At 32.2% G+C, this 19,749-nt stretch overlaps 1 long non-coding RNA gene across 1 annotated transcript; it reads left to right on the top strand.

Annotated features, from left to right (window-relative positions):
* The first annotated feature begins 2,846 nt into the window (after nucleotides 1-2,846).
* Nucleotides 2,847-4,152, top strand: LOC111639113. The gene is made up of 2 exons (XR_002759014.1): nucleotides 2,847-3,047; nucleotides 4,108-4,152. It is a non-coding gene; the product is annotated as an uncharacterized LOC111639113 (long non-coding RNA).
* Nucleotides 4,153-19,749: the final 15,597 nt, after the last annotated feature.

The raw sequence follows: 19,749 nt of genomic DNA, 5'->3' as shown, positions 1-19,749 counted from the left end.
TCTAATGCTCTACAACCTTCTGAAATCATGCTGCACAAATTTTTTTATTTATTATTGGAGTCACTGAAAGTTATGTTGCTGAATCTCTTCATTGCTAGAAAAATATTCTTTATTTAAGGGTTCTTAGAGATCTGAAAAAATAGTCATGTAGTCCAGATCTAAAACTAAGCAATTAGCAACTTTTGGAACTTTAGAAGAATACTTGATTCACAAACATTTTTCAAGCAGTAAAGAGATACAGAAACACATACTGCAGTTACTCTGACAGCAATCAAGAAACCTTTGAGCTGCATGTTTTCAGAAGCTTATAGAGCATTGGAACAAGTGTCTGAATGTATACAAGAGTTTCATTGAAAAATGTTTTGTTAGAAATTTTCTTGCTAAAGTTTTGGTAAATGTCTGATTACTGACTTCTTATATTTCAAACTAACTATTGTAAAAAATACATGCAAGTGAATGTTTGGAATAACTATTATCTAATATTTATCTAAAATTAATCTATCTAATAGTAAATAGTGTAATTGAGTTTTTGATTACTCTCTTACAATTATCTTAGTCATATCATTTCTTCTATTAATAAATTCAAATTTAAAGATAATTACTGTATAATAAAATTTCTTCTGAAGATAAGCTTTGAAAAATTTTTGTAATTTGCAAGAGTTAGAAACATTGCAATTTATGTAGAAAGAAAATTTGTGCAGTGTTAAAATTATATGAGTTTAAGTCTTTAAAAAAATTTTTAATGAAAATGTTCTTTTGGATATTTTTTATCTTAAGTTTAATGAATATTTGTATATTTTTATATACATGCCAAATAGTTTAAATGATACATAAATTTATATAGAAAACCAAGCCTGAATTGTACTAATAATCAAATGATACAGTCAGATTAACTGTTGAGTTAGAACTTGGCTAATTAATTATACAGCTATTACATAACTTGGACTAAAGAATAAGCAGTTGAATGAATCCAACTTTATCATTTGATCATTGATACATAAATTGCAAAAAAATTAAAGCACAAACATTTATTAAACTATTGTATTATTAATTTAAAAAAGGTTATTTTAATTAATAATACTAAGATGTCATCCTTTTCATAAGTCTCATAATTATGATCACTTTCTAAATCTTTATATAGTATATTAATTCTACTTAAAGATGTATAAAATACTGCAAATTAGTTGACAGTAATAGTTTTATTACTTTTAATATTTGTAAAAATACATTAATTCAGTTTTTAGTAATTTGTAAGCATACTCCATGTGGTAATTATGGAATATGCCTTCAAGCAAGATTTAAGGAAAGACAAGACAATATTTCATTAAGGCAATGTCATTTTTCCATACGTATTCGAATTTAAGGTTAAATGGCTGAGATATTAATTTAACTCCTAGCCAGTGGCAGCTTGTACATAAGGGCTGCAGGGCTGCACTCTTTCTGGTATAAAATTAAAGTTTCCTATAATACAAAAGTGGACAGCACATCGACCATTTAATATGAGAAATTTTTATCATACAGGCGTTAAATTACAAATAAATGTCACTAGACCAACAAGTGCTTTCGACAATAATTATTTTCGTCTTCATCAAGTCGTTAAAAAAAAATGGTTAAATTCCTTTTTTGATTACAAATAACTGACTGCTCCAAGTATATTAACGTTTTGGAATGGAAGCAACAGTAGAACATAAGACAATTTTTAAATAAAAGCTTGCACGGTTGTAATGCACATGCCCTATGCGCCTCCGACTTGTGAAGCTAGATAAGTTGTTTTAGATATTTATACAAATTGATCCACAAAGGAGGTAAATCAAGTGTGGGGTGTTGCAGGGATTTAATATGTTGGTAAGGAGGGCCTCCCAAACATATACTATATTTCTGTTGTTGCAATGTTTTATTATGGCCACCTCGTCCCACTATGTGGTATGTTGGTATTGTAACCCGTTCTCGCGAGCTCAGTTTCATTCTTGCCTTTCCTGATAGAATACTGATGTTCTGAAATACAACAAGTCAACATTCTGATTGTCGTGCCAATATAATGGGTACGCCCACCCGACATATTTTCTAATGGGATAGAATAAACTCCCAATCTTTCAAGAATGGAAGTAGGACCCCCTGTCATTGGACAGCAACCTCCTAAGATTTGGTCGTGGGGAAACTGGTAGAAAAAACGCATGTCGCCTAAAGATATGGCAAATATGGAGAGTGACATGACCACAAAACGGTATCGTGGGAAGGACTATTGAGGATCCTTTCGGGAGATGCAGTGTAGTAGTGGGAAAAAGCAATCTTTTTACTTTATTTAAGATGTAGATAAATTTGGCATTATTGTAGCCCACCTCATTTATCACACAGCAAACAATATTAAGTTCTGTATCGATACAGCTTGACTGGAAGATAAAAGAAAAGCTGAAAAGAAAGCACTTTTCGATGAAAATAATTATCGTTGAAAGCGCTTGTCAGTCTAGCAACATTTATTTGTAATTTAATGCTTGTATAATAAAAGTTTCTCATATTAAAGTTCCTGTTTTATTATTACCATTCGTAAATTTTTGTTAATTTATTTATCATAAATAAATTATGTATGTATGTATGTATGTATATATGTATGTATGTATGTATATATGTATATATATTAGTTTCATTAATGATATAATTTTTTTAGTCTGTATTGATTTTGTTTTACTATTATTGCTGCAGTCCACCACTCAGTGGCGTAGCGTGGGTGTCAGCCGCCCGGGGCGGAGGAAAATTTCGTTGTCCCCTTATTTAGGTATCTCAATTTAAAAGACTAAAATTCAGTTTCGTCACAGAATAAGTAATGAAAAATTCCGTGCTAGTGTTGCCACCTTTTTAAAATCGCTGACCCGGACGGCAGGTGAGGTTTGTTCAAACAGAAGTTCCTGATGCATGCACAATGTCATTTTGCAATGAAGAATAATTTGCAGTGCATGCTGATTCTAAATCAGTTATAGTTAGTGACTAGGGAGACTTGGGTAGGAGTAACGCAAGTAATGTAGATGACTTAGGCCTATTGGATATTGGAGGTGNATATGACCGGCATATTCAATTGTTAACAGGAAAAGTATGATTTACAGGGACAAAACGACTAATTTAAGATCGAGAGCATATATTTTAAATTTAAAAAAAAAACTAAATAATTAATTCAGTTTTAAAAAATATTTAAAATATAAAATCAATTAAACACACTTAATCCTTACTTTTTAAAATAAAACTCGCATAAATGTTTTAAGTTTAATGAAAATTTCGAACTTCAAAGTTAATGGTAATTATTAAAGCGATTAAAACAGTCAATTATTTAGTTATAACTAAATTAATAAACTTAGAACCTGTTCAGCAAGTTCTCCAATTACCAAGTTAGATGCAGTAGCATTGGTTTAATTAAGCAGCTGCTCTTCTTTCTGATTAAAGGTTGTCCATAACCTTAACTTGTGCTAATATTATCAAGGAAAGAAAAATCTATAATAAAATATTTACTCGATTTACTCCTTTCCATAATAATTACTACGATTAATTACCACGTCTTTAAAAAAATAAAAACTGATATATTTATTTTTCTTTTCTAATTTTACCTATCTTTACCATAATGTCACTTACATTGATCTATATCGATTACTTTAGCCATAATCGCAGTGTGAGAGACAAATATAGAAAAAGAAACAGATGTTTTCTGACTGGTTGGTTTGTGTGACCATACATGATATAACTCGATCCAAGCATTCAACAAAACCCTCCCTCCATCCATCATCAAAGTTGTTCTTGTTCTGTGAAGCAAAGTTAACAAGTTATGACAAAAAAAAAAATTAAAGAAAAATATATTAAAAAAAATTATATCTCTGACTTAANTCTCAGAATAAGTAATGAAAAATTCCGTGCTAGTGTTGCCACCTTTTTAAAATCGCTGACCCGGACGGCAGGTGAGGTTTGTTCAAACAGAAGTTCCTGATGCATGCACAATGTCATTTTGCAATGAAGAATAATTTGCAGTGCATGCTGATTCTAAATCAGTTATAGTTAGTGACTAGGGAGACTTGGGTAGGAGTAACGCAAGTAATGTAGATGACTTAGGCCTATTGGATATTGGAGGTATATATGAGTACGGATTAATCATACAAGCAAAAAAAAAAAAAACAAAACAAAAAAATCGACAGGTTGTGCACGATATATCCGGACGGCGAGTTGGATTCCCACTATTACGTGCTTATTTCAATCAGTCCGAATCATAGGTGGACGAAAATATGAAATAAAATGGTTCACCACTTCAAATTTTTACAAGCTGCTACTGCTCCTAGCTTAAGTATTATACTTAACCTTTTCATTTCAATGTATCTAATCTAAAAATTTTAGAACAATTTAAAAGTAGCCATTTTTGATTCAAACAATGCAAAATCTTTTATAGAGCTGTATATGTACAAGTTTGTTTACATGTTTGAATGCATTTTTATGTAGCTATGTTTTTTGTGCTTTTGTATGTTTATATATGTTTGTTATGTTCACAGCTACATACATACCTAAATACATACATATTACTGTAATTTCGGGCAGATAATTCATGACAATATATATATATATACAGTATAAACAACCAAGCTAAAATATTCTATAATAATTATATTAATTTCAGGGTTATTAGGGCATTAGTTTGACTATTAATTGGGCTAGTAAGTTTTAGCATAAACAAACTTTCTCCATTAATTAAACTTTCTCCACTGTTATCATTTGACATTAGTATTACTTATTGTGAGTATTATTGTGAGAGCTATATATAACAAGGAGTTTGCAAAGTGTGTCATGTGACACACTTTGCAAACTGAACTTTTTAATTAAGCCTAGTTAAATTGTTAATTAGAAAAAGAAACTTTTTATAATTGCTGAATTTATTCTGTTATTAATTTGCAACTGTAAAACTATACAGCTTCCAAGAGGAGAAAAAAGCAATTATTTTTTATTGTTATTTATGATTAAATAATGTAATGTGTTACAAAAATTTAAATTTATTAAAAAGTTACAAATTCAATAAATTTTCTGAATTTTATATTAATAAATTGAAAGAAGATTTAATTAAAAATTAACTATTTTGTTACAGAATGAAAATTGAAAAATGATAAACAATTCCATTTAAATTTAATTTATAAATTTTCGCGTTTTGTTTTTATTTTTAGACTAGTTCATTAACACCTGCATTCAAATTGATGGTGTAAAGTGTAATTGTGAATGATTCAAAAAAATTAAAATATTTTAAAAACGTATTTTATCGATATTAGATTATTAGGAGTTCTCTCAAATTTATAAATTTGCTTATCTAACACAGTTTTTAAAGTCACAAAATATTTTAAAATTTAAATATGCTGATTGATATTTTAATGGGTTCAGTTCAATCTACTTTATTGTGTTTTGTGATGACTCATTTTTACACCAGTGTTGCTAACAGTGTGGTGGAGTCAATAAACAAAAAGTCCAACTTTGGCTAATTTATAATATGTGACTCTAAGTTCATCTTCAACCTTGCCCTTTTTTAAAATATCACAGTATGATTCCTTTTATAAGAAAGATACCATTGAGTATCTGAATATTTTTATGTAAATTTTCTCTATAAAAAGTTGTACTAAAAGTGATGGTGACAATCAAAAAATGATATAACAAATTTACTTTGGAAAAACTTTCAAGTACATAAAGAAACATACTATATCTTAGTAACAAAAGAATTCCACTTTTATTATTTAATTATGAAATTTAATTATTTTCAAAAAAAACATTAAATACAATAATATGCAAAAATAATAATTTTATGAATGACACAATAAGTTGGTTTATAAAATAGTTTCTCCACTCCAGCTACAATGTGAATAATTAATTTCCTACTGATGACAGTAGGAAATTAAGTGGAGACAAATATCCTGGAGACAGTTGACTAAACTGACGTATACAGTTCAATTTTAAAATATGAAATTTAGAAAAAAAAATCAATTACAGGTGCTGTCAGCCCAAAGAACAAACCAGTGAATAAGCTGAAACAATCCTATTAATTACATTTTTCAGTTTCCTCTTCTTTTAGTTTGTTGCAGTTAGATTTTGATCTTGGTTTTACTTTTTTCATTGTTTTTTTTATTGACTATTTTAAGACTAAATTGTGTTATCGAAGTTATAATCAAAATAATTCAAAACCAATAGAAGGGAAGTGAAAAAATTAATTAGTCAAAAAGACAATTGATATTCAAAGTAAAACATCTGAGATGTAAAAAAATATTGCACCAAGAAAAAATTATGTAACTAAAAAATTTGAAAATAAAATTTTTTCTTGAGAGCTTCACTTTGGTAGAGATAAGCTTGGTGCTTCAAAGCAATACCACAAGCTTCTACTTTCTAGGCACAATTCCACAACTAACTACAAGGTTTCAGTGATTTTATTCACTTGGTTACTGGTTGACCTTAAATTAATAAAAAACTATTTTTTGAAAGTATAGATCATGTCACATAAGATACACATAACGTTTTGCTATGAAATTTTGATTGCTATATACATATCAATCGAAATTTGATATTAAGCAAATATACACCCACAACTGCTGTAAACTCTGATCATTTATGGCAGTTGTGTGTGTAGAAATGGTATGGGTTAATATCATTTTGATATCTACATTTATTGAAGTGTCTGTTTTTTAATGAATTTCTTTAAATACTAATTAATTAAAAAGTATTTTTCTTACTTCACACATTACCAATAATAAACTTTGAGGTTGAAGTCGCCAGAGTCTAAAATAATTTTATTCACTCCACTCTGCTCAAAAGTCCAATTCCGATGTCTCCAGCTAATACTAATTGCCAGTTTTCTGTTGTGAAAACCCCTAAACAGACCTGAAATTCTCCCTAAATCTAACACGGTTTTCCATAAAAATTGAAACAAGTTCCCTTTAAATCGTTTTGCTCCAGTTGAAGTGCATATCTGAAAAATATTAGCCTTTTGACAGTCCAGAGAAACACATTTTCATTGAACATACACATTAACTTTATTTTCATCTTGACCCAACACTTTTATAAACAAGCCTCACTCATTACACTAAATACAAGATCATGCATCAGAAATATTTTGTTTGTGATCTTACGTGGTAAAATTAGTTTTGAACATTTTATCACAGGACTGGAAGGTAACACAAGTAAGCCTATTAGTTGCTAATTAAAAATGAACACTTATTATTGATTCTAACAGTTTCTGAGCTATTTGGCTTTGCAGTTTTTTTTACAATTCCATAAATGGAGAATGTCCTTTCTATAGTTGCATTTGATATTGGCAACACTAACTGTGCGTGCTTACAGAAATTTCCAAAACATTTCTCTCCATTAGCTCCTGCATCATTTTCTACTTTACATTTTTCCCTAAATTTTCCACATCCTGCTGGTTTCTCCCTAAATTTAGAGGAATTTCCAAGTTGGTATCATTGTGTTACACATTGCTGTTATGATAATATTGACATTAAGTGACATTAATGTGAAATGATAATGGTGAATTAATGCAGAAAGTTTTACTTGTGCTGAAATGTTTTCATGCCAAAATGTACAATTTCATTAGACCGTTATCTTATACTAACATTAATTAATAATATTAAATTTAGTTCAAAAATTATAATTTTATTTAATTTTGTTCGAAATATTTTCAAAATATTATAACCATTTAAACAAGATTTCATCATAAGTTCATTTCTTGTGTAGATAATTGTCAGTCTAGTGGTCACGAATCAATTGTGAATCAATTTTAACTTGTGATTGGAATTTAAAATCAATATATAACCTGCACTCCTTTTCAGATTACTTTTCAAACCAGATAATCTGTGAGTTATCCGCCCGAAATTATGGTATATACATAATTGAATATATCAAATACTTGTAACATGCAGTTATAAAAAAGAATTTTTTTGAGAAATTATAGATAAGCAAACTAATGAAAATGAATGCAGAACATGTATTACTAAACATGATTTTTTTCTGAAACTGAAATAAATTAAAAATATGGAAATCTAAATGTTGAGAGACTTAACTTTCATTTTCAGAAGAAAAATTAATATTAGTACGATCACCACCTCCTTTAAGGGCCACTGAAATGAGTAGAAAAATTAAAATGAAATTACATTTTAATATTAGTGTTTATTAAATGTGAATATTCACTAAATATGTTGTAATAAATATTCTGACTTTTAATAATATTTAGCAAAATTTATGAGTGGTCTGAACAATTTGACACTTGGGCATTTTTTTTGTAGAATAGACCTCATGCATTGTTTGTAAATTCTGATATTTTTCAATTTACATATTAAATATTTGCATGGACAACAATATGATGGCAGGACAAACATGTGAGGAACTTTAACCCTCAAACACTATTCCATATAAGGCATACACATTAAATTTGGTGATTGCTGATGTTCCTAAAGATATTGCTGAAATAGTGAGTTTTTAACCACTACTTTGACTAAATGATTGAATGTACTGAAACTTACACTAAACTGTACTTAAAGCTTTATCAGATACTAGAATTTCCCATCGAACATGACAAACATTCTCAATTCTTCAATTTCTACTTTCTCATAGAAAGTAGAGATTGAATAATTGAGAAGAATAGAGATTTCAAGAAATTCAAGAAGAGTAACTAATATTTCTACATATTAAGTAGCCTGTACTGTCCATCAGAACATAATTGATATATGCTAATGCTAATACATTTTAAATAAATTAGGACTTTTGACTATTACTTTTAGGTTTAATTTTATATAAACTTTTATTTTAAACATGAAATATTTAAAAGTCAGTTAGATCCAAAAAAACATTCCTTTTATATTGCAGAAAAAGCAATTAAGATATTTTTAAGTAATGCTAATTCATGTGTAACAAAAGATGAAAATATAGCTAAATTAAGGCAATCAAAAACTTTTTAATAAATAATCAACATTTTTGGCCTAACTTTAAGACAGGGGTGGCCAACCTTTTGCATACCATGCGCCAATTTTTTGATAGACGAGTTCAGATGCGCANATAAAATACGTATAGATTCGGATGTTGACACAAATACTTTGTGTTGATGCATTTATTTATTAGAAACAAAGTTTCTTTATATTAAATATATATATATGTATAGAAAGAGTAATAAAAATATCTTGTTCTCGTTAATATTTGGAGGAGGAAGAGGAGGAGAGGAAATAAAATCAAAGTTTAAGTTAACTACTTGTATATGGAATTGGGAAGAATATATTAAACATTGAACAAATTTTATTGAATTAGTTCTTTTATATTTAAATGTATTGGATAATAAATGATACAGTAGAGGAAGTCGAATGGTATTGCTGTGTAGTCGAGGAGTGTAATAACATTGTGGTCTGGTAGGATCAGTAAAGTGGATTCGAAACTAAATGAATAAGTTAGTGGTAAAGTTTGCAAAACTTGCTACTTGTGAAAGTAGCAACGTCGATTGCTGTGTTGATAAAATATTGTAAAGTGAAGATTGATGTGTTATTATTATTGTATTGATTTATTATTGTAGGTAGGTGCGTGCGAAGAGGTTTATTTTTTTATTATCCACGCTATAATTTCAACAATTACTCTCATTTTATTCTCAAAATTTTAAAAACTTATTATTACTCTATGCAGTAGAATAAGCTGAGCATAGCCTATTTCTTATATTAACTTTTAATTTATTAAATTATTCCTCATGTTTTCAGAATATGCTTTAATTATTTATTATGAACACTTCGTGAATTTGGAATGTTCTTAAAATTTCAATATGAATTTCGTGTCAATGATAGAATAAATTTATAGTTCAAATTAGATGCACAAAATAGAATGAATTAATAAGATATTTTAAAGATATAATTTAATTAATACGGCATGTCATATTAGAGGTAGGTATACGGAATATCAAGATGTATGCTACACTTTATAGAATATTCTATTTTAATATAGCGAAATAAAATGACAGTCGTTTATACTTCTTATGTTGGCTTGATGTAATTTAAGGAGTTTTGAATGAAATTCAAATTTTAACTATGGCAATTTAACGTTTTTAGTTTAATATTCTTCACTTTATTTTTTTTTAAAGAAATTAATAATGATTTATTAATATTACATGATCTTAAGATGGACTAATGGGAGTAATTATAACTTTAACTGTAATTTTAGGATAAAATTTAAACGTGATATACTTTCTATCTTGTTGCTTTTAGGCATTAAATTTATCATTTCACTTTATTATTTTTTACTGTATAGACCATCACTGACTGATTGCCCCTGGAAGTCGGCTTGTTACAAAAACACAGCTTCCCTATCATCAAATGTCACGGCACGCCCCTGGTTTTTAGCATTTCTCCTTTGTTTTTGTTCTTTCTTATTTTTAAAACCTTCTAATCTTAATCTATTCTTTTGGGTAGTGAGGGCCATTTCGTGGAATCACAAGAACAATGAAGGCAATATTATGTGTGGGGAGTATAGGACACTTTTTGGCTGGTTTTCAGGAAGTGAGAACAAAAAAGATAGTGCATAGTATTGTTGAGTATTTGAGAGACAAGTGAACTAAATTGGAGTAAGAAAAGGTTATGAACTTATTGGAGTGACTGCATAGTGAATTTTGGATATAGGAAAAAATAAAAAGGAAGAAGGAAGCACAAAGTGAAGTCTAAGGAAATTTTATGAGGCCCTTCATGGAAGCTGAATAACAATTTTACATCCCTGGTATTCTATTATTTTCTATCAGCCATCTTGCTATTTCTTGCCTATACTCCCTTATCTCTTTTTCCCTTTAGCATAAGTTAGTTTTTAAGGAGTTAGTTACAGAGAAACTCTTGTATTACCTGAGCTTAGCTCATATATACTTTGTGATATTGTGTAATTGTCCCACTGACATTTCGAATTTTAGGTGACTGCCTGTTATTTACTGTTTTAGAGTTGGAATCCATCAGAATCTGTATCTTTTATGCGTAAATAAGTTCTTTTTTCCCACCATCTGCTGTGCATAGTTCCTTGTTCACTGTATTAGCTCTTCTTGGCTACTGTATTTACATTCATAATCTCAGATTTCCTTCCAGGAAACAATGAGGCTGGTGCAGATGGCTCTGTCAGATTTCTTGATAAATCCTGTATGTTAAAATCAGTTTTAAATGGTTTTCTCAGAAATTGTTTTCCAAGCAGCATTTGCTGTATGGATAGCAGTTAAAATTTTTATCTTATAAGGTTAGCCAGTTTCTAAGCCAATTACAATTTGGTTGACAAGATTCTTTTAGTAATTCATTTTAAAGTCTTGCATTATTCTTTGGTCAGAGATTTAAGAACAGAAGTTACATTTGGAAGCAAAAATTCAACTTTTACAACCTTTGAACTTTTAATTTCCAGTAGATGTGCAGTTATCAATGATTAAAAGAAAATTTTTTTGAGTTGCCATTTACTTGTACAAATTGCATAATTATTTTTGATGAAGATCTCAGATGACATTCATTCTTATTGTTTGATTTGTAGACCAGAGGTAAAGACAACACTTTTGAAACAATATTGTTTTGGAGAATTTCTATGATGAACAGAGGTAGTTTTTCTGGTATAGACATATTTGAGCCAGATGCACAGTTAATCTTTGTTTTGCACATTTCCTATTTCCCATTTTTAGTTTCATCTTTCAGAGCTAAAGGTCTGTTAGGTAGCAGTTTATAGAAAGACTTGTTTCATTCATATTAAGTTATCCTAATCAGTACTTCTCAAATTTTCTGTGTACACAGATCAGTTTTCTTTGATTTCAGTCTCTCATGGATCAGTACTTTTGTGAAATTAAATAAAATTATAAGATGGAGATAATGGAGATCAAATGCATTTGATGATAAACAACAGTAAAACGGTGGTAAAATTTATATACAGTACTTTTAATAAAATTGCTAGTATTTCAATGACTTAGACATTGTCATCAAGCAATAATCAAACAATATTTTAAGGTGGGTGGGATAAAATAAAATAGATTGTTAAATAAGATTATCATTTCTGAATGTCTTGCATTGGAGAATTCCATCAAAATTATGAAAAAATCTTCAGAATTGCAATATAAGATTAAGATAATAGCAGATATGATTTCTTATGCTGCCAAATCTATTGATGTTACCTCTTTATTATCCAAAACAAATATATAAATGTTTTCTCCAATTATTTATACCCCTAAAAATTTTGTTAAGACCACCTGTTTTCATTGCATTAGCAGAATGAATTAACAGCATGTTTCTCATACGAAGCTCAAAAAATTATCTGTGAGCAAACATGTAGAAGAACACTTGACAGATATGTCAATTCTTTCTATAGAACCATATGATTGGTCAAATTATCAGATTTTAATAAGGCTAAGTTAATAATTAGATACAAAGTAATAGAGAAGGTGGTTAAGCCATCATAATGTGATAATTTTAAATTGGATTTGTGGAGTTGTTGATGTACCTTTTTGTAGAGAGTGACATTGCAGAAAGAGTTGCTGTTTCTGTCAAGTGCTCCTCTCCTCTATTATGTTGGCTCACAGGTAATTCTTTAAGCTTTATATGATAAAAGATCATTCCATCAGAAAAATTAAATTTGTATAATTTAGATATCTGTTGAAAATAAGTCAATATACATAGAGTTAGAAAGTGAAATTCTTAATGTTTTAAATCTGTAGAATGATTTTTTTTTTTTGAATGAATAGTTCAGATTAACATTAAGGGGATCTCATATTAAAAATCACTCTGTCCATATTTTAGCTAAAGTCATCCTTGATAACACACAATCCCATAATATATTTTTCATTGTAAATTGTATGGCTAATTTACTTGTTTCAAATATATTTATGAAAAAGTATTAAAAATTTGTTAAAGAAAAAATTTAAGCAAAATTGTTGTGATTATCTTAATAATAGAAATATTTTATGAAAAATTTTTTCAAATTATATTAATAGATTAATTGCAATNCTGTGCCACTACAAATTTCAATAAAAAAAAAAAAAAGAGCCAAAATGTTCATTTGATGCAAGAATTATACTTTACTTTTAAGTAAAAATGCTTTTATTTGACTGTATTTATTACCAGCTTGTATCTTGTTAATAAATTAAACTTGCTTTATATTGAACTTTAGGAGATCTGTCAAAAGCAAACATTATATTGCATGGTAATTATATCAAAGTTTCTGATTTAGCAGGAAGATACCAATTATATCTGCTCTGAATCAGTTGATGTACTCCATCTAATTCTTTGTTGGAAGAACCATTAACAGTATTTTATTCAAGGTTGAGTAAATATCTGAATAGATCATTTTCAGAGAATTCTTCAATGCAATATACATTGTTAACCAGTGCCACATAATGTTTGAAAATAATATTTTATGTCAGACATTTACTTCTTGAATGTTTGCATTAAAACTTTACCTTCATTGTGTGGATGTATGCCATTGTATAATTTTAGTTTAGTTTGTATTTTTTAGCATTTCTTCTGTGTTCTTTGTTTTTTCTTACTTCTAAAACCTTCTAATCTTAATATATTTTTTTGGGTGGTGAGGGTCACTTTGTGGTATCACAAGAACAATGAAGACAATGTTACTTGAGGGCACTGTGGGGAATATAGGACACTTATTGGCTGGTTTTCGTGAAGTGAGAACGAAGAAGATAGTGCTTAGTGTAATTCGAGAGATGAATGAAACTAAATGGAGTTATAAAAGTTTATGAACTTATTGGAGTGATGGCATAGTGAATCTTGGATATAGAAAAAAGGAAGACAGAAGCACAAAATTAGTCTAATGAAGTTTTATGTGGGCCTTCATGGAAGCTAAATAACATTCATACTGTAAGATTGCCGACTTTAGGGGGCAATACGTTAATTGCGCGTCAGGAAAACCTAGGGTCAGACCGTATGTGGTGGTGGCGGTAGGAGACAAAGATGACAATTGTCTTATACGAAAACCGTTTATTTTGACATAAGATTAACTTACATAATGACAATAACAATGTGATCTAGATTGGCTTTGGTGGGAGCTCCTTGATGTCGACGAATGGGCGCTGACTGGTGTTCCGGGCTTGACAGGAGAGTGTCCGTTGCACAGGGGCCTCTGTCCGGTGATGATGTGGATGTTGGTCACTGGTGGAGAACCTGGTCCAAGTGGAGAACTGCGGAGAATCAGCTGGGAATTCCTCTTTGGAGAGAAGCGGCTGAGAATCTCTCTCTGTCCTTGAGATCCGGGGGTTTTATAAGATTTTCCCCGAATCTCACCCTTTTGATTGGTCCTGTTCACCCTCTCCCTTACCCCGATTGGTCATTCTTTTGTTTCTAGGCGAAACTTGAGACCGATCTGGGTCGGGAAAAGGTCGGAGAGGTGATGACGGGGCTTTTAATGTTTGCGCTCATAATTTTCTTTGTTATGGCCCTTTTCCCGGACATCTTTTAACTTAAACGGTCCACCAGATGTTCTTGTGACAATTTATCCCCTACCGCGTTCGGACTTAACAGATGTCCCTTTTGTTCTTAGACCCTCCTTTTTCTCGATTGCTTCAACCCGACACTTGTTCGTGAGCATCTCGACAAAGCTCTTTCTCTCTGTCGACATCCCCCCCTGTTGTTTATCATCGCGTTGCGTTTGTTTTACAATTCGAAAAAGTTTTTGTCCCATCTGGGTTCTGTCATTAATACACTTTCTTGACCCGATTCTATCTTCGAAACTCTCTGACGTTAAAGTTTCGTAGTTAGTCGTAATTTCGACGTGCTTTTATGACCCTCACAATACATCTCGGGCATTCTATTCTATTTTCTATTAGCCATCTTGCTATTTCTTGCCTATACCCTCTGATCTTTTTTCCCCTTAGCATAAGTTAGTTTTTAAGAATTAGTTATAAGAAAACTCTTGTTGTATTACCCAAGTTTGGCTTAGATATTGTGAATTGTCCAGCCAACATTTTGGATTTTGGTGACTGCCTGTTGTACTATTTTAGAATTGGAATCCATCAAAATCTGTATGTTTTATGCAAAAATAAGTATTTTTTTCTACCATCTGCTGTGTGTGGTTCCTTGTTTGCTGTATTAGCCCTAGTCGGCTAACTGTGTTTTCATTCATAACTTTTCAATGACATTCACAACAGGATTTCAGCTCTAGTAATGGTCACCCAATAATAATCCAGTTGTAGACCCTGTTTTGTTTGTGTTGGTTGTTTACAATTCCGCGTGTATATTACTTTTGTTATGGCAATGAATAATCATCAAGCCAAAAGTACCATGCAAGATGCAGGGACCATGAATAGTCCTCCCTTGGAGATGACTAGATTCTTAAGGATGTTCCCTACTTTCTTGAATTCCCAGAGTGACTTGGTGAATGTGAAACAGTTTTTCCAAACCTTGAAAAACATTGCTAATTTGGCTAGTTGGAATGGTGTGGTCAAAATAGCAATCCTTCTGGAAAAATTGAAAATGAACCTCTAGCAATGTTTTTCTGTCTATTAGAGCAATACCCATCCCCGTTTGTGGGCGCCGGGGAGGTCGGGAAGTCCTCTCCTTCAGGCCACAGGTCAGTGACCTACTTTCTTGTCAAGGATAGTGTTTCGTTCAGTTACGCGTTACGTGAGTGGAGGAGAGTCAGAGGGGTCGACGATAAGATGTTGGCTAAGTTGAGTAACGACACCGAAAAAACAAGAGTTTATTAACTAACTAACTAAATAAAATCTTACAAAACTCCTTAGACTTCGCGAATGAGAGAGAGTTTACAATAATATTTCATACCTCTGGAATAATATCGGATGGATACTTCTGACTTAAAGGTTTCGAAAAGCAGTGTTCGGTGTGGCACAAGGTCTTTCAATTAAGGGCGTACAGTAGGCATGAGGGGAAGATATGGCCCGTGTTCTTCGTTGTCCGTTCGATTGGCGACTTCCCCGAGAGGGGAAGGAGGATGACTTTTATACATTTTGTGGTGGGAAAATTCGTCAAGTGACCAATTGTTTTAGCAGGTTTGGGGTTAATATCCTCAATGCTGCGAACCTAAAATTACACCACAACAAGAGCAAATTTGTTGTTTAGGAAGTATGGTACTTGGGACATGATATTAGTTCTGAATGAATCCTTCTGGATCTGAACAATGTCTGTGCCATCCGCGACATCACCTCTCTTCTTAATGTTAAAAGCATATGTAGTTTCTTGGGCATGGTCAGTTTTTCTGGAACTTTATCCATAACTTTGCAAGTATAGCCTTTCCTTAAAGATTTAAGGAAAAGGACGACCACTGTCAATAGAATTTTGAAAAATTTAAGGCAATCCTAACAAATTCACCTTGCTAAAACACCAAATTTTACAGTTCCATTCCATTTATATACCAACACTTCGGATGACTGTGTTGATTCATTCTTGGAACATATGAATTATTGTAATTTTGTACTTGTGGGTATTTCAGTAAAAAGTTCCATGGGTCAGAGTTAAATTACTCAACCATTGAGAAGAAATGCCTTGTTTTCATGCTATTCTTCAATCATTTTAAATCAATCATCCTAGGTCATGATATTAAGGTCCACTTGGATCACAAATTATTAACTTTCCAAAAAAGCATGCAAAATCATAATAAATGCCTCATGCATTGGTCTTTGTTGCTGTTGGATTACAGCTTTGATATAGACATGTGAAAGGGAAAATGAACCCAATGACTGATGTGTTATCCTGTTCCAAGCCCCCAAAAGTATTGGGAGACCCGAAGACTGTAATCTAAATATTATTAGTAAAGACTTTTGGAGGAGAATAGTTGAGTCTCAGGATGAAGACGAATTTTTAAGGCTGATGAAACAGAATCATATTGGTCAGGAGAATAGCTCACCCAAGTTTACCAATGGCATTCAGCCCAAATTTAATTTGGAGGGTGGTATTTTAATGCACATGAAATCTGGGTATTTTGGTCTTTGCCAGTGGAAGCATATATGTGTCGATAAGAATATGGCTGTTGATGTGATTAGGGCATTTTATTACTCGCCCCTTTTTGGTCATCTTGGTGTCAAAAATATTCATGATTTATCAATCATTACTACTACTTGAAGGATCTCTGGACCCAAGTGAGGTGTTTCATCAGAAGTTATAGGATGTGCCAAAAATACAACCTCCACCATGGCCAGGCACCATTTCAAGAAACAGCTGAATTCCCTTTCCAAAAGATTGTGATAGACATTTTTGGCCCCCTCCATGTATCTCTTAGGGGTCACACACATATTTTTGCAATGATTGATGTGTATACCTGATTTGTTGAGGCAATTCTTAAGGACCAGTCAGTGCAGATGGTAGCAGATGCTATCTTCAATTGCATGATATGCAGATATGGATGCCCTGATAATATTATCTTGGACCACGGGAGTAATTTTATGTCATGAATATTCCATGAATATTCAGTCAGTTACAAACATAATATTACTATGGCGTATCACCGTTGTTCAAACTCAGTTTGAGAGAGATTTAATAAGACACTTTGTGGTGTAATATCCCACATATCTGAAGGTAGTAATAAAGATTGGGATTTATTTATTACACTGGCACTTTTCGTTTATAATAATGCAATCCATGCCTCAACCAACGAGCCTCTTGCATTCCTACTTTATGGTTTCAACCTGCTATTACCAGTTGGATCAACAATAAGGAAAGGGAAGAAGACTGTACTCGTAGATGTAGCCTTTAAAATGGGGGTGAAAGGAAAATATCAAGGGAAAGAATGAGAGAAAGATTTGTGGCAGGGGCCAAGAGGGTGAAAATGTTGAAGAGTAAGGAGAAGGGGAAGGTTGTGTGCCTCATGGGGAATTTATTAAAACAGAACAAGTTACAAAATATAAAATGCCAAATACAAGATACATAGATACATATTAATAACTGATGTTAAACATAAGATTTGTGGCAGGTAATAGCATACACCAAAAATAAAGTATAGTGATTACATAATTGTGAATTAATATACAGAAAAATACATACAGATGTAAACTTAGACATACAAGAGATTATTTTGCAATATTTACTACACGGGGGGAAACGCTGTACAACATATGCAGTGGATACATTGAAACCAAAACACGATATAACTACTCAGTAAAGTATGAATATTAGTAGATGGATATAAACAGTATACAAATACAGCACAAAACAGAAGTTAACAATGTTGCAGATAACATGGAAGAACAGATTTAAACAGTACACACACAAAAACCAAACGATTGTGCAAGAAGCAGAACACCACTTAGAGTTGATAAGGAGAGTGATGGAGCCTAATCCAATATTTTAATATTCTTTGCAAAGTCTCTAAGAGCTTTGAGAGTGTTTTTGTCACTAGTCAGTTCATTGAGCTTGCAAGGCCAATGAAGTCCTGCACTGTATACGATGTCTGCTAGGGTTTTCCTTTGCACTCTGTAAACAGTTGAAGAGAATGTGCACAGTATCTTCTTCCTCATTCAGATTGCATGGGCAGAGTCTGTCCATTTTATCCAGGAATCTTCTAAGATAGGTCCTGAGGGTCCCATGACCGGTAACCAACTGGGTGAGTTGAAAGGAGACCATTTGACAGGTGGTGTTATTCCTGTCTGTAGCATGCGGGAAGAAGTTGTGAGTAATCCTACCTATGTTTGAATTGTCCCATCTGATCTGTCAGTGCGTTTGAATTATGCTGTGCACCTTTTGTTGGATCCAGCTAGGAGAGATCCTGATATAACTGTCACTTTGAAGACTTTGTGGGGCTTTCCATGCCATGAGGTCAGCCCTATCATTTCCTTGCTTATTGGAGTGTCCTTGATCCATTGGATGGTGATGTTGGTTTGATTGTTAAGGGTCTGAAGACACTTAACACTGTCATGGACAATAGGTAAATTGGTATTAGCCTTCAGAATCTGATGGATTGCTGTATGGCTGTCACTGTAAATGTGATAATTTCGTTGCTTAAAGATATGGTGGTTGTTATAAATCCAGGCAAGGGCCTGCTGGATGGCAAGTGACTCTGCCTGGTTAATCGAACAGTGATCGGCCAGTTTCAGATGTGTCTGATGTAGGCAGGAAGAGTTCTTGAACACAACAAATGCACAAATGGAGCTGTCTGTGTAAATCTTGATGCCGTGGGAATCAGATGTGTTGTCGATGGAGTTCCTGATGATGATAGTCCCTGGGTGGATGCTGCACTGCCTCGGATAGCTATCAACTCCGCTTTTAGGATGAAGTCAGCTGGAGACTTTATGTCTTCCTGTAGGTCCTTGTTAATGAGAATCTTGAAACTGTTCATGTCAATGTGATTGTATAATTTGTATAGGTTGTAATTAATCCAGAAGATCTCCTTGATCAAGATCGATAGGGAGAATGTTGGTTATGACTAAGAGGTCATCAGTGGGAGCTGTTTTGTAGGCTTTGGCTGTAATGATTGCTGAGAGCCTCTGAATAGAAAGCAATTTTCTCCTAATGTGGACTTTAGCCACAGAAGAGCCCCAGATCTCTGACTCTTAGGTGATGATGGGCTGAATGGCTGCAGTGTAAAGTGTCCTGCTGGCAGTAGGCCCATAACCCCAGCAGTTCCTTGTGATTGACCTGAGAGCATGTGTAATCTTGATGGCCTTCTTGTAAATGTAGTGCTCAGCCCAGTTAAGTTTCTGGTCAAGAACCACACCTAGATATTTCACCAAAGTACTGTTTTTGATCCTGATGTTATTAATCTTGATTGAAGGGCCTTTTTTCAGAGGGTTGTTTTTAGCAAAAACTATGGCCTGGTATTTAG

The sequence above is a fragment of the Centruroides sculpturatus genome, unplaced genomic scaffold (assembly GCF_000671375.1).
Source record: "Centruroides sculpturatus isolate CEXI.00-Female unplaced genomic scaffold, Cexi_2.0 scaffold1129, whole genome shotgun sequence".
In the NCBI taxonomy this organism is placed as follows: domain Eukaryota; kingdom Metazoa; phylum Arthropoda; class Arachnida; order Scorpiones; family Buthidae; genus Centruroides; species Centruroides sculpturatus.
The sequence above is the reverse complement of the archived record's forward strand: the minus strand, read 5'-3'. Positions and strand labels throughout refer to the sequence as shown.